The sequence below is a fragment of the Antechinus flavipes genome, chromosome 2 (genome assembly GCF_016432865.1).
Source record: "Antechinus flavipes isolate AdamAnt ecotype Samford, QLD, Australia chromosome 2, AdamAnt_v2, whole genome shotgun sequence".
Classification (NCBI taxonomy): domain Eukaryota; kingdom Metazoa; phylum Chordata; class Mammalia; order Dasyuromorphia; family Dasyuridae; genus Antechinus; species Antechinus flavipes.
The window spans coordinates 473,119,041-473,136,278 of NC_067399.1; positions in this window are offsets into that span (position 1 = coordinate 473,119,041).

Here is a 17,238-nt window from a genome sequence, read left to right on the forward strand (position 1 = left end):
CAGTTATTAAGTTTTTTTTTAACTTGTGCCAGGTATTGTGCCAGGTACTGGAGATACAAATGCACTAAATGAAATACTCTCTATTGGTAAGAAGTTTACATTCTGATGGGAGAAAAAAAGGACATATGAACGTATATGCAAAATAAATACATTATAGTTTAAAAAGGAAGGTTCTCATGTAGAAAGTGACTTGAAGGAAGAGATGGAATCTGTGATGCAGAGGTGAGGAAGGAGTATATTCCAGGTAAAGGAAATGTCCAGTGCAAAGGAAAGGAAATGAAAGAAAGAGTATTCTGTGTGAAGCAGATGGGCAGGCAGGTGGCACAGTGGATAGAGTATAAGGGCTGGAATCAAGAAGACTTATCTTCCCAAGTTCAAATTTGACTTCAGATACTATGTGACCTTGGACAAGTCACTTACCCTGTTTGACTCAGTTTCCTCATTTATAAAATGAGCTGGAGAAGGAAATGGCAAACCACTACAGTATCTTTACTGAGAAAACCCCCAATGGGGTCACAAAAAAAAAGTAAGACATGACTGAAACTGAACAACAAAAGTGAAGAATAGAAAAACCAGTTTGTCTCCACCCCAGAGTGTAGGAGGTGGGGAATGACCTTGAAAAAATAAGGCAAGGTTTAAGGGGATTTAAAAGTTTATGTGTATCTATAAATATGTAAATATGTATATCTATATATACAAAGAGAGAGAGGAAACACTTATTGGGAATTTACTTTATCTACTATACTAAGCAATGTGGACGAATATACAAGCCAGTATAAGAGTAGGGTAATTGAGTAAATTAATTAAATCATCTCACTTATTTTAGGGATTGGATGTTCACTAAATCATTATCAACCATGGGTTTTAGAGCATGACAAGTCTTTGAAAGTTACTGATTGAAATGAAAATAACACCAATAGTAAATCTATTGATGAACCTCTAGGTCCAGTGTAATAGGGTTTTACTTTGTACACATCCAATTCACCTAATATGGAGGTACCCATATGGTTAGCCATAGGGACCAGCTTCTGAGAGAAGACATTCTATTTTTCCCTACCATGTAGATAGAAACAGATTCTTTCAATTGATTACATAGCTGGAATAGACTACATCTCAAAAAACTACCAGAATGAAACAATCTCACTTCCTATCTCTCCTCCGGTCTAGAAAAAGTGAAAGTTCTATTTATCCAAAGTCAGTCCAGAAGCACCTACTAGGTATCTACTGTTTTAAGCACTAGTATTACAAAAGGAGGAGTCCTTTTATCCTTGCCTTGAAGGAACTCACAATTCAATGGGGGAACAGCAAAAAAAAAAAAATATGTACAAATAAGCTTTATACAGGATTAAATGAAATAATAGAAGACGACACTAGAATTAAATACAGTTGTTCAGTTGTGTCTAATTCTCTGTGATCCTATTTGGGTTTTACTTAGTAAAGATACTGGAGTGGTTTATTTCCTTCTCCAATTCATTTTACATATGAGGAAACCGAGGCAAACAGGGTTAAGTGACTTGCCCAGGGTCACACACAAGTATCTGAAGTCAGACTTGAATTCAAGAAGATGTCTTCCAGACTCCAAGCACTCTATCCTCTATGCCATCAAGGACTCAACTAGAATTAAAAGGGTTTGGGAAAGGTTTCTTATAGAACAAAGCTTTTTAATCTGTAGATTGTGACCTCATATGGGATCTTGTTACTGAATATAGGGGTCACAAAATTATGATTTATTATCAATAAATGTTTGATTTGTATGCCTATTTTATATACCTATGTATCTATAGTTGCATAAAAATTTCTTGGATGAAAAGGTTTACCAAGTAGAAAAAGTTAAAGAAACTCTATAAAAGATTGGATTTTAATTGAGACTTGAGGTAAAGCAGATAAACCAGGAGGTGAGATGAAGAGCATTTCAAACAATGAGAATAACCAGAGTAAATGCTCTGAGTTAAGAGGTGACATCTTTTGTTCAAAGAATATCAAAGAGGCTAGTATTGCTAGATCAAAGCATGAAAAGGACTAAGCCTGGAAAAAGCCTGAAAAGATTCAGGTAGAGAGATGGAGCAAGGGTTATTACAAAGGGCTTTGAATGCCAAACAGAATACAGTGGTAGTTCGGTACTTTTGTTCTAAAAGGCAGAAGTAGTGAAAACAATGAATATTTAAATAATTTTTTTTCCATAAGGAGTATATCTCCAGTTTGCAACCTAACTCCCCACCCAGTTCTCCAAAGGGGCAAGTGGACTTCTCCTTCCTTCTTGACCCAACTCAGTTTCTAAGAATCCCAGTCTTTGTACTCTTCCTCCCACCCCACACTATCCCAGCTTCTGTGTGGGGAGGGGTGGGGGGAGAAAGGAAGGCCCTGGATGTGCAAGATTTGCTCAGCTATAGCTGCCCCGCTTCCCCGAGTAGCTCCCGTGGGCTTCAGCGGCTTCTGCTCACTCCCTGCTGCTTCTCCTCCTGCTGAGCACACTATGCGCTTCCAGCACTATTGTTTTGGGAGCTATTGGTCTGCAGGAACTGCCCCATGACCTCTCCACCAACAAGCATAGCCTCAACCTGTGGGCTCCAACCTGACAGTTCTGCATCCAGGAACTTCAATGGGGAAGAGATCCTGTGGCCAAAACAATAAAAAGTAGTAGCCATACTTGGCCAACCTCATGTCTCTACAACTCAACCAAGACAACAGCCAAATGAGAAAAGTGTTGAGCAAGTAGCAAGTGCTGAAGCACTTTTATCTCACTGAAATGCACCGGATACCAAATTTGATGAATACATTTTGTATTTGATTATGAAAGAGATGGGGAATTACTGGAGTTTGTTGAATTGGTGTAAGAATGACAGGATTGGATCTGTGTAAGAAAGTCACTTAAATGGCTAAAAGGAGGATGGAGTTGAATGGGGAGAGACTATTACAGGAATTTACCTGTAAAGTGTTAAGGGTACACAGCCCTGGCACCATGAACTGGACTACCCCTCTCCCTTTTAGACCTCATGGCCCTGAGAAGTTGGTTTGGGGGTTTTATCTTGTGAGTTTATTATTTCAGTTCTAAGCATGGAATCCTCAGGTCTAGAATCCAACATGGTCACTTGACCTTGTAAGGCTAGATTCCAGGGAAGTCCTGAGAAGTCAGAATGTTTGGGATTCAAACCCAAAGGGAGGTTTGGTCTTGGAACTTGGAAGGACTATGTTATATAAGAACTGGGCTAAGCTGTGAACCTAATACCTTCTATTCCCTGAAGACTCCGAGATACTTCTGAAATTCTAGGGATCCTAGACTCATCTATAAGAATTGGAGTTGGGATTGGCTAGAATGACAGGGAAAGATAATGCGGAATGTTGGAGGGGATGTGGGAAAACAGGGACACTGATACATTGTTAGTGGAATTGTGAACACATCCAGCCATTCTGGAGAGCAATTTGGAACTATCTCAAAAAGTTATCAAACTGGGCATACCCTTTGATCCAGCAGTGTTTCTACTGGGCTTATACCCCAAAGAGATACTAAAGAAGGGAAAGGGACCTGTATGTGCCAAAATGTTTGTGGCAGCCCTGTTTGTAGTGGCTAGAAGCTGGAAAATGAATGGATGCCCATCAATTGGAGAATGGTTGAGTAAATTGTGGTATATGAATGTTATTGAATATTATTGTTCTGTAAGGAATGACCAGCAGCATGAATACAGAGAGGACTGGTAAGACTTACATGAACTGATGCTAAGTGAAATGAGCAGAACCAGGAGATCATTATATACCTCAACAATGATACTCTTTGAGGATGTATTCTGATGGAAGAGGTTCTCTTCGACAAAGAGATCTAACTCAGTTTCAATTGATCAAGGTGGACAGAAGCAGCTACACCCAAAGAAAGAACACTGGGAGATGAATATAAACTGCTTGCATTTTTATTTTTCTTCCCAAGTTATTTTTACCTTCTGAATCCAATTCTTCCTGTGCAACAAGAGAACTGTTCGGTTCTGCACACATATATTGTATCCAGGATATACTGTAACCTATTCAACATATAAAGGACTGCTTGCCATCTGGGGGAGGAGGTGGAGGGCGGGAGGGGAAAAATCGGAACAGAAGTAAGTGCAAGGGATAATGTTGTAAAAAAATTACCCTGGCATGGGTTCTGTCAATAAAAATTATTTAAAAAAAAAAAAAAGAATTGGAGTTGGGATAAGGATCGTTAGGATACTTTTCCCATAGGATCTTTTTTTATATAGGCTACAAATGAAAATCTGTCTGGGAGGTAATTCCTGCCCTCGGGGAGCTTATATTTAATAAGAAAATAATAATATTGCTAATGTTTATATAATACTTTAAACTTTGCAAAGTGTCTTACAAATACTATCTCATTTTAAACTTATTAGTAACCCTGAGAGATAGAGGAAAGGAAACTGAATTTGAACTCAGGACTTCCTGAATCCAGATCCAGTCTTTATCCATCATGATACATAACTGCCTTTCTACAACACAGGAAGGTGAGCTGGAAACAGGGGGAAGTGCCAGGAGTACAGTTCAAGATTCCAATGGGGAGAATATAAGGATGATAAAGTGGAGGTGATAGAATTTAAATGTAAATTCTATCATATACGTTTATACTTTATTCTAGGGGCAATAGGAAGCCACTGAAGTTTAATGAGTTGTGAGTGATATCTATGCTTAAGGAAATTCACTTTGGAAGTAGTGTGGAGAAGGGACTGAAATGAGGATAAATTTAGGGCAGGGAAACTAAGAGATTGTTGCAATATTCTCTTGAACTAAGGAGGTAACTATATAAGCAGAAAGAAGCATTAAGATTAGTCAGATGTGAGTGATATTAGAGAGATAGAAATAGTAAAATTTGAGGATAATACCAAGATTATAAACCTGGGGAACTGGAGATGATTCCATCTACAGAAATAGCAAAGTTTGAGAGTATGTGAGTGAGGAAGGGAGAGAAAGATCAGTTTGAGACTATTAAATTTTAGATAGTTCTGAGACATTCAGTTGGAAATGTCTAATGGGCAATTAATGATGCAAGATTATTTATTTCCTATATATGTATACATACTACATATATGTATATACATAGTCATATAAATACATACAGAAATGCATGTATGTCATCATAAACATAATAATTAAACCATAAATAATTAAAGCTGAGGAGGTCACCAAGAATATAGAGAGAAGAATTCAGGAGGGTGAGGGGAGGGGGTGTCCTTGTAGAAGAGAGCTTTTTTAAATACAGGCAAACATTTCTCAGCATCAAGCCCCACCCAATAGCAGAAAAACTGGTATGCTTTTTTCTCTTTCTCCCTCTGGCCTGTGACTACTGTTGGAATAAGCCTTTCACCCAGCAAACTAGCTAATTTCACCATACTCCTAGGTACCAATATGTTGAAATTTAAGACATTAGCTAGTCTATCTCTCCATTTTACAGATGAGGAAACTGAAAAAAGTTTAAAAGTTAAGTAACCTGCCAATAGTCATACAAGTTGTAAGTAGCTGAGCTACTATTGGAACTCAGGTTCTTTGACTCCCATTCCTGTGTCTATATCTAACTCTGATATTAGATATCAGAGTTATCTAATATAACTCTGCCTCTGAAATTAACTTCCTTGGTTCAGTCCTGATTATGCAGCCAAGCAAGTTCTATAAGTATATTGGTGAACAGACTGCAGATGTGGGGTTTTACAACCAGAAAAATATTGGCATCTGTCTCATAAGGCTCTTTTGGATTCCAAGCTTATAATTCTGGTAAAGAGGCCTTGGAAGAGAAGACGTATTTATTAAATATCTATTATGTGTAGACACTGTCCTAATAATTATTACCTTTATAAGTATTATCTCAGTCCTGAGGAGACTGAGGCAGAGGAGACTGATACCACCTTGGCTAAGCCTTTAGTCCCTTTCATTCCTTTTGCATACATCATTGTGAGAAATTGCCTGAATGATCCTGATATTTTTCATCCTAACAAAAGATATGCTGTCTTCTACCTCCATGTCTTTGCATTGGTTGTCTTCCATGACTGGAATGCTCTTCCTCCTCATCTCTGCCTCTTAAAATTCCTGGCTTCACTCAAGAATTAATTTCAATGCTGCTATTAGTAGGAGGGAGAACTTTCTGAGTCCTTCCTCCCCTTCCCGCAACTGGAGACTTCTCCTCTAAGGTGCCTTGAGTTCTTTGGAAAAGATTTAATCAAGAAAATAAGGAGAGGATGGCCCTTTTGTATTACCAAAGATGGATCTTCTCTCCTGAAAGACTCTGAATGAAAAAAAGTGTGGAATTAAGGTGCAAATCTGTAGAGGTTTCAGGCAAAAATTCAGACTCTAGTGGAAGGAAGAAGTAAAGGTAATGGATTATTCTTTCTGACACAAAGGCTACAGATTCTGGAAAACTTAGGAACCTTGCTAAAATTTAAAGGGAGACAGCTTTGTAGGGACTGATTTTTCACTTTTAGTTAGAAAGGCCAAAACATCACATTAAGGGACATTTGAAAAGGATTAGAAAAACTCCTGGGATGGGAATAGGAGTGGGGGAGTAGTGCAAAGATCCTACTCTGCCTCAGATCCCAGGTTTTTCTGGGAAGGGCCCCTAAGGCAACATCTTGGGGGAGGAATGTCTAGTGTTTGTTCTAGGAGGAGGGGAGGAAAGGGAGAGGCAGAAGGGATTAAAGCAGAGGGAAAGGGGGGTGGAAAAAAAGGGAAGGGAGTAGAATTTGATTTTGAATTTAAAGAGAATTTATTTTTGTCTAATCTAAACCAGTCCTTTTGTTGAAAGAAATAAAAAGGGGCTGCTACATCAGTAAGAGAAATATCAGTTTCCTACTCTTTGTAGTGATGAGGTTCAGTCTGGAGGAGTAGTTTTGGCTGTGCCTCCTGAGGATTATTTGTAGAAGGGACTGAGATGGCTATGAGCCTCAGGATGGGAGGTGGAAGCTGGCTTAAAGCATTACATTCCTACCTACCTCATGGTCTGGGAGCTGATCTGGAAAAGGGTTGGCCAGACTTTCTGGCCAGACAACTTGTGTCTGTGGGTGCAAACAGAGGCCAGAGCCCAGAGTCATGGTCCAATTGAGCTGGAGGACAGAAGTAGGGAGAGGCCCAGAAATTAAAAGTTGGGGGGTGTTGGAAGGGAGCCACAAGGTAAGTCAGAAACCAGAGACTTTGCCCCCTGGAAAGAAGAGAGAACCTATCAGCACAGCGGACCTTTTTTCTCCTTTTGCATCTTTTTCCTTTTCTGGGTTTGTTCTCTTTCCTTTTCTGCCCTCATCTTTTCCAACCCTCCACATTCAGCCTATGCCTTCAGTCTCTCCCCAAATTACCTGGCGCCTGGCAGGCAGAGTGCTGACTCTGTCAGCACCATCCCCTGCTAGTCTTTCAGCATCCTTCTAAAACCTCCCTCCCTTCCTTCTGTACTCCCTCCTTTTTAAAAAAAATCTCTCAGCATCCTGTTCATATTTACCTCCTTTTTTTTGAGTCCTCTACCAGCCTTCTAGCCTCTCTGCTATCAGTTTCATCCAACAGTTATCTTATTGAATCCACTTACCAGCAATTTCCAAACCAATTCAACCATTATTAAGCTTCTATTATGTGTAATACACTGTGCAACATACAAAGTTAAGCACACCCATCATCAGTATCTTCTTACTATTCACTAGCATGGTCCTCTATTTTCCCAGAGTCCTGTCTTGTCCTTATGGAGTATCCTTCCTTCCCACTCCATGTCTTCTTCTTCCCAGTCCACTACTCTTTCCTTTCTACCCACCAGAAGCAGAGGCCTACAGAATGGTGCTTTCTTTTTTGGATCCTGGACTTCATATCTAATACAGTTACTTGTCAGAATGTAAAAATATACTTAACTACCACAAAACAAAACTACTAAGAATATTTTGCTGTATACTGGATCTTTCTTTTTGTCTTAGACATCTTTGAAGCATTTGCCTAGGACCAAGGTTTCTGAGTCAAAGGATATGAACATTTTAGTCACTTTCCTAAGAAATAATCTCAAATAGCTTTCTAAAATGGTTTGACTATTTCAAAGCTTCACTATATATAATATATGTATCTATGTATATACACACATATTTGCATGTATATGTGTATAATACTTAATACATATGCACTTATATGTGTATGTATGTGTATGAATAATATATATGTGTTAGTGGGTCTGTTTTTTCATAGTCCCTCAACACTGATTCTTTCCATTCTTTTTTCATTTTTGCCAATTAGCCAGATATAAAGTGAAACTTCAGTTATTTTGATATTCATTTCTCTAATTACTATATATTTGGAATAATTTTTGACATGACCATTCATACTTTGCAGTTCTTATCTGTTAATAGTCTGCAGTTTTTCAAAGAAGTGCTTTTTTATATTTTTTGATCATGTATTGATTGGGGAACAGCTCTTGGTCATAATTCTGTTATCAATCTACATATTTTAGATATTAGATCTTTATCAGAGATAATTTATGCAATTTTTTTTTCAATTGATAGTTTCCCCTCTTTTTCCTTGCAGATAACTGTAGTTTGTTAGCAAATATTTCCTTCCTGAAATCTTTCTTACTACAATTTCAATCAATTAATCAACAAGAATTTATTATCTCCTCTTTGCCAGGCACTGTGCTATGAACTGAGAATAAAAAAAAAACAAGAAGGATACAGTTTCTATCCTTCAAGAGCTTATATCTTGTCAGGAAAAAATGACATGTACACAGACATGTACCAATATGGAGAATTATTTAATATATGTCCTATATTTCAATAGAGCAACTGCTCCCTTAATTCCACTTATGTAGGCAAACTCCCCCAACTAATGCAAATCTGTACCTTTTCTTTAAAATCATAGTCTTAGAATTGCCTAGATGAAGTCCTGAAAGGTTAAAGGACAGACCAAGGGTCACACTGCCACCATATCAGAGGTGGGGCTTGAACCCAGGTCTCCCTGGCTTTAAGGTCAAGTGTCTTCCCATTGCCAACATCATCCCTGGGTAGTTTGACTGAGTGGGGTGTGGCTCTAGCACCTGAGAGAAGGAAAAAGGGCAGGCATCAGGAAAGGCTTTCCTAGGAGGTGGCTCTTTAGCTGGACTCAAGTAGAAGCCAGGATGGAGGGGACATTGTACAAAGGCATGGAGGAGGAGTTAGATGTTATTTATAAGGAAAGGCAAGCAGGCCACCTGGACCTAGTGGTAGATTGAAGAAAGAGGAATAAAGGATAACCTGGAAAGATTAACTGGGCCCTTTAAAATCTTGTCTGCCTTATTCTGTACCTCATTACTACCCTTTGCTTCTTTGATTGGAGTGTGGGGCCATGAACTCCAAACTTCCATTTAAGAGGTTAATTCAGACCCATCTCCTCTTCATTTACCTTCATATCCTTTGACCATTTATCAATTGGAGAATGGCTTGATTTCTTATAAATTTGAGTCAGTTCTCTATATATTTTGGAAATGAGGCCTTTATCAGAACCTTTAACTGTGAAGATGTTTTCCCAGTTTGTTGCTTCCCTTCTAATCTTGTTTGCATTAGTTTTATTTGTACAAAGGCTTTTTAATTTGATGTAATCAAAATTTTCTATTTTGTGATCAGTAATGGTCTCTAGTTCATCTTTGGTCACAAATTTCTTTCTCCTCCACAAGTCTGAGAGATAAACTATTCTATGTTCCTCTAATTTATTTATAATCTCGTTCTTTATGCCTAGGTCATGGATCCATTTTGATCTTATCTTGGTATATGGTGTTAAGTGTGGGTCCATGACTAGTTTCTGCCATACTAATTTCCAATTATCCCAGCAGTTTTTATCAAATAATGAATTCTTTTCCCAGAAGTTAGGGGCTTTGGGTTTGTCAAACACTAGATTGCTATAGTTGACTATTCTGACTTGTGAACCTAGCCTTTTCCACTGATCCACTAATCTATTTCTTAGCCAATACCAAATGGTTTTGGTGACTGCTGCTTTATAATATAATTTTAGATCAGGTACAGCTAGGCCACCTTCATTTGATTTTTTTTTTTCATTAATTCCCTTGAGATTCTCGACTTTTTATTGTTCCATATGAATTTTGTTGTTATTTTTTCTAGATCTCTTCATTTACCTTGATGCACTACTTTGGAACTTTAACTGATTCTCCACCAATTTCTTCCCTGCCCCACTCAAGCACCTTCTCCTCACTACTTCCCACCTCTCACTTCTGCTTTTCAGTTTTTTGTGTGTGTGTTTTCTCTTTCCCTACTAGAATATCAGCTCCTTGAAGACAGGAATTTTCTTTTTTCCATATTTGTATCCCCAACCCTTAATACCGTCCTGGCACAATGTAGGCACTTAATGAATGATTACTAACCAGATTTTGAAGGGCTTTGAATGTCAGACACAGGAGTTTGCGGAAACATTAGGAAGTCACTAGATCTTCTACCTTACTACTCCTAGTACTGCACCCAGGATTGAAGCACAAGTTTAATCCCTCTTCACTGTAATAGTTCTTTGAATACTTGAAAACTCCTTCTATGTTTCCCTTCAAGTTTTTTTTAATCTATATAATACACTCTTGGATCCTTTTTACTAATCCTTGTAAATCAGTCTGCATGCTTTTAACCATTCTAATCACTTTCCTCTGGATAGAGTCCACTTTGTCAGTGTTGTTTTGTGGTTGGAGCAATATCTTAACCTTACCCCCCATGCAAATTAAGGGATGAGGAAAGGGTAGGGAGAGGTTCCTTAAAAGGTACTGAGATTCTAGACATAGTTGCCTTAGGGGACTAAGGGCTCAAACTGTTGACTTACTGCTAGAGAACAAAGCAGCCACAGGGAGCTTTCAGGGTGGTTGCAGATTCCACTGTGGGTCTAGATGTCAAAGGACCTTCATTCAGCTGAATCAACTTGTGTTGTCCTCAAAGCTTAATTGTTGAATATCCTTTGTGGGAAAACTTAATTGCATTGTTTGAACCTAACCCTGAATAGATGACAGACCAGACTTGCTCTGTTTAATGCTTAATTCGGGACTTCCAGGTCACACTGACCCTAAAAAACCTTCCAGGGAATCTGAAGGTTGATGCAAGGAATGTAAGGAGTTTCTTCCTGTTATATATCTCAAGTAACCTAAGTGTCTTATCTGGAAACTGTCCCTATGCTGGCCTGTCAGCTCTTGTTTCCTTCTGTCTTTGAACTCTACTTTATAAAGACTTCCAAGGCTTGGAGGAAGGGAAACACTTATTTCAACACACTGATCTTCCCAACGACTTAATACATTTCTTTCTAAAACTTGTTTTAGAACATCTTAACCAATCTGACAGGTGTGTAGTGGTATCTCATAATTGTCTTAATTTGCATTTCTCTGATTAATAGTGATTTGAAGCACCTTTCATATGACTAGAAAGAGTTTCAATTTCTTCATCTGAAACTTGTTCGTTTCCTTTGACCATTTATTAATGGAGAATGGCTTGAATTCTTATAAATTTGAGTTAATTCTCTATTTCAGAATTGAGGCTTTTATCAGAACCTTTGACTGTAAAAATATTTTCCCAGTTTATTGCTTCCTTGCTAATCTTGTCTGTGTACAAAACCTTTTTAACTTAATATAATCAAAATTATCTATATTATATCAATAATGACCTCTAGTTCTTTGGTCACAAATTCCTTCCTACTCCATAGATTTGAATGATAAACTATCCTATGTTCTTCTGATTTTTTATAATAACATTTTTTATGTCTAGATCATGAACTCATTTCGACTTTATTTTTGTACATGGTGTTAAATGTGGGTCAATGCCTACTTTCTGCCACACTAGTTTCCAATTTTCCCAGCAGTTTTTGGCAAAAAGTGAACTCTTATCCCAAAAGCTGGGGTCTTTGGATTTGTCAAACACTAGATTACTATAGTCATTGACTATATTGTCCTGTGAACCTAACCTATTCCACTGTTCAACTAGTCTGTTTCTTAGCCAATACCAAATGGTTTTGATGACTGCTGCTTTATAATATAGTTTTACATCTGGTACAGTTAGGCCACCTTCATTTGCTTTTTCTTTTTCATTAATTCTCTTGAAATTCTTGATTTTTTGTTCTTTCAGATGAATTTTGTTGTTATTTTTTCTAGGTCAGTAAAATAGTTTCTTGGGAGTTTGATTGATAAAGCACTAAATAAATAGATTAGTTTAGGTAGTATTGTCATTTTTATTATATTCGCTCAGCCTATCCAAGAGCACTTAATATTTTTCCAGTTGTTTAGATTTGACTCTATTTGTGTGAAAAGTGTTTTGTAGTTTTGCTTATATAGTTCCTGACTTTCCCTTGGCAGATAAATTCCCAAATATTTTATACTATCAACTTATTTTAAATGGAATTTCTCTTTGTATCTTTTGCTGTTGGATTTTCTTAGTGATATATGAAAATGATGATGATTTATATGGATTTATTTTGTACCCTGCAACTTTGCTAAAGTTGTGGATTATTTCTAATAGTTTTTTAGTTGATTCTCTAAGGTAGCTAGTATTTCATTTAAAATTTTTGCATCAATATTCATTAGGGGAATTGGTCTATAATTTTATTTCTATTTTGATCTTTCCTATTTTGGATATCAGCACCATATTCATGTCATAAAAAGAATTTGATAGGATTCCTTTTTTCCCTCCTTTTTCTAAATCATTTAATGTTAGGTAGAATTCACTTATGAATCCATCTGCTCTAGGGGTTTTTTTTCCTTAGGAAGTTCATTAAACAAGTGTTTAATTTCTTTTTCTAAAATTAGTTTATTTTATTTCTTCTTCTATTAATCTGGGTAATTTATAGTTTTGTAAATATTCATCTGTTCATTTAGATTGTAAAATGTATTGGCATAATTAGAAAAATATCTTTTAACAATTGTCTTAATTTCTTTTTTCCTTGGTGGTGAATTCACTCTTTTCATTTTTGATACTAGTAATTTCTTTTGTTCTTTTCTTTTTTTAAATCAAATTAACCAATGGTTTAATCTATTTTATTGTGTTGTTTTTTTTTTCATAAAACCAGATTCTAGTTTTAAAAGCCCAGTGGTTTTCTTACTTTCAATTTTAGTAATTTTCTCCTTTGATTTTCAGGATTTCCAAGTTGGTGTTTAACTGAGGATTTTTCTCTTTTTCTTGTTCTTATTATTACATGTCCAATTAATTGATCTACTTTTTCTCTATTTTATTGAGGCAAGCAATTAGAGTTTATATATATATATATACATATATATATATATATATTTATATTTCTTTTTTATTTTAATAGCCTTTTATTTACAGGTTATATGTATATGTAACTTTACAGCATCGACAATTGCCAAACCTCTTGTTCCAATTTTTCCCTTCCTTCCCCTCACCCTCTCCCCCAGATGGTAGGATAATCAGTAGATGTTAAATATATTAAAGTATAAATTAGATACACAATAAGTATACATGACCAAACCATTATTTTGTTGTACAAAAAGAATCGGACTCTGAAATATTGTACAATTAGCCTATGAAGGAAATAAAAAATGCAGGCAGGCAAAAATATAAGGATTGGGAATTCAATGTAATGGTTCATAGTCATCTCCCAGAGGTCTTTTGCTGGGTGTAGCTGGTTCAGTTCATTACTGCTCCATTGGAACTGATTTGGTTCATCTCACTGCTGAGAATGGCCATGTCCATCAGAATTGATCATCATATAATATTGTTGTTGAAGTATATAATGATCTCCTAGCCCTGCTCGTTTCACTCAGCATCAGTTCATGTAAGTCTCTCCAGGCCTTTCTGAAATCATCCTGTTGGTCATTTCTTGCTGAACATATATATTTTCTTTTAAGTACTGCTTTGGTTGAATTCCATAAGTTCTGGTGTGTTGTCTCATTGTGTTATTTTCTTTAATAAAATGATTAATGTTTTTATGACTTGTATATGTTTTCCCATACTACTGACTTTTAAAAAATGTTTTTCTTGCATTGCTCTCATTTTTCCTCCCAATTTTTCTCCTACTTCTCTACTTTGCTTTTAAAAATCCCTTTAAAACTCTTCCAGGATGAGGAAATAGAAGCTCAAGGAAGTAAATATCTTGTTTAGGAATATATAGCTAGTTAGCAAAAAAGATAAGATTTAAGCCTGGATCTTCCTGGTTCCATACTATTCACTCTATCCACTATGCCATGCTGTATCTAAAGGCTCATGCCTCTCAAGCATCTGTCCTAGGCTTTCTTCCCTTCTTTTAAAAAAAATCTCTTTTGATGATTTTGTCAGCTCTCAGGGACTCTATTTCTCTCATCTTCCATATCCAATAAATTGTCAAATCTTGCTACCCATGATATCTCTCACAATATCCACAATATTCCCTTCTCTCCAATCATAGTTTATACTCTCAATAGTTCTTGCTATTACAATAGTCTATTAATGGGTCTCCTTGCCTTTAGTCTCCCCTCTTTTAAATTCATCCCCTACACAACTACTAAATTGATATTCCTAAAATGAAGATTTGGTCATCTCATTCTTCCTCTATTTTCTATCTAAATATAGTCAATGATTTTCTACTTCCTTGGAGGTGACTGGTTTGAGTAGTCAAAAAATATTTGGCTTTCAAAGGCAAATTTGTACTCATATTTTAATATACAATTCCTAATGAACCAAAAATTGCCCTTTAGGATAAAAAGCAAACTCCTTTTTTTTTTGGCTTTTAAAGTCCTTTTGAATTTAGCATCAATCTATATATTTCCAGTCTCACTATGCATTACTACCCTTCTCACACTCCATGGTCCAGCCTAACTAACCTTTTTACTCTTCCACAAACATAATGCTCCATCTCTTGCCTATATACTTTTGCATTGCATGCTCTATTTCTAGAATACACTCCCTCTTTGCCTCTGCTTTGTAGAATTCCCTACTTCCTTCAAGACTCAATTCTAGTACCATCTTCTATAGGAAATCTCTCTTGAGCCCTCTAAGAGCTAGTGCCCTCCTTATCCAACTACATTTTATATGTGTACGTGCACACACACTATAAATATATCTATATAGATAGATATAATATACAATGTGTATGTATATAAATGTCATCTCCTCTGATAATAGTTCCTCAACAGCAGGGAATATTTAAAATTTGTTTTTGTAGCAGACAGAGCCTGGTACTATTCTTGGTACATATTAAGTGTTTAATAAATCCTTGTTGATGCCTTAATTGAATTGAATTAATAAGGACAAAGATACAGGTAAAATGTTCTAAAGAAGCTGAGGGGAGGAAAATCATTTTTAATTGGGGGGTGGGTGGGAAGAAACGAGAAATAATTAATGGAATTCTCCCAATGGAATTCTCACCTGAACTGGGTCTAGGGTCTAGATGGAAGAGAAGGATGTCTTGGGCTTATATCCCAAAGAAATACTAAAGAAGGGAAAGGGACCTGTATGTGCCAAAATGTTTGTGGCAGCCCTTTTTGTAGTGGCTACAAACTGGAAAATGAATGGATGCCCATCAATTGGAGAATGGCTGGGTAAATTGTGGTATATGAATGTTATGGAATATTATTGTTCTGTAAGAAATGACCAACAGGATGAATACAGAGAGGACTGGCGAGACTTACATGAACTGATGCTAAGTGAAATGAGCAGAACCAGGAGATCATTATACACTTCGACAACGATATTGTATGAGGACATATTTTGATGGAAGTGGATTTCTTTGACAAAGAGACCTAACTGAGTTTCAATTGATAAATGACGGACAAAAGCAGCTACACCCAAAGAAAGAACACTGGGAAACGAATGTGAACTATCTGCATTTTTGTTTTTCTTCCCGGGTTATTTATACCTTCTGAATCCAATTCTCCCTATGCAACAAGAGAACTGTTCGGTTCTGCAAACATATATTGTATCTAGGATATACTGCAACATATCTAACATATAAAGGACTGCTTGCCATCTAGGGGAGGGGGTGGAGGGAGGGAGGGAAAAAAATTGGAACAGAAACGAGTGCAAAGGATAATGTTGTAAAAAAAAAAATTACCCTGGCATGGATTCTGTCAATATAAAGTAATTATTAAATAAAAATTAAAAAAAAAAAAAGAGAGAAGGATGTCAATCGACAAGGATGGAAAGATGTATCCTCTAGGCATTATGCTATTTGATCCTCATAAACCCAGAAGGGGATAAAGCAAGTCACAAAACCAGTGAAAATGAGAGTTGAAAGGACTTTACTGATCATCGAGTCCAGCACAAACATGTGAGGAAATTCCTCTATAAAATGCCCACGAAGTGATTGTCTACTCATATTGTTTCCTTTTTACAGAAGTAATGAGGATCTGAGAAGTAAGGTGACTTCCCCAGAGTCATTCAGCAATTAATGGTGGTGAAGAGATTCTAATCTAGAACTTTGTGGAGGGTTCTTTCAGCTTGCCCTAACAACAACTACAATGATATAAAGCATGAGGCGAGGAGGCTGTGGTTGGTTGCTTGAAGAAAAGTTCATGATTTCCAGGTAAGGTGAAAATTAGGCTTCCAGAAGGCATCACAGAACTATAGGAAGAGCTCCCCACTGAAAGTCAGGAGAACTCCACTTTATTCTTGAGTTCTGATGTTGACTTGGAATATATGTCTTTTGCCAACTCATTTCCTATCTCTGAGCTTCAATTTTTTTTCCTGTGAACAATAAGGGGATTGAACTAAATGATTTTTTCTAGTTTCAGTAATCTATGAGATACTTAAGAGCAGATTTCCCTGTGAAGTCTTCTTTCTGATGCCTTTGTTCTTCCCTAATGTGTGTTGGAAATGGGCTGTATAGCTCAACATCATTTGATGCTTCATAATTTCATTGATGATCCAGGAGGATAACTAGCCTGAGATAAGGAGGGAAAGACAGTCAAGTATTTGCATGAAAAACATATAGCTGAGGCAGGAGGTATCTGACTCAGTAATGGGGAAGGAGATAAAAGAGGACAGACTGGTTAGACCCCACCCTGTAGGGGTGGAATGTAGGTTTTGTGTTTATTGAGAGAGAGCTATTTCTAAAGGCAAGGCTGATGGCTTATGAGCAGGCAATGGGAGAATTATAACTCCATCTCTCATAAGAACCCCGGGAATACCCCAAGATACCCGATAGGTGTTTAATCTCCTGAAGAAAGTAGTGCCTTCTGTTACACTGAATATAGATGATTACTATGTTGATCTTGATTAAGCCTTTTCTCTAAATACAATATCTTTAAAGAGAAGATAAATATATAAAGGCATCTACTGAATAATGTAAAATATAGAAATATAGAAACATTATGTA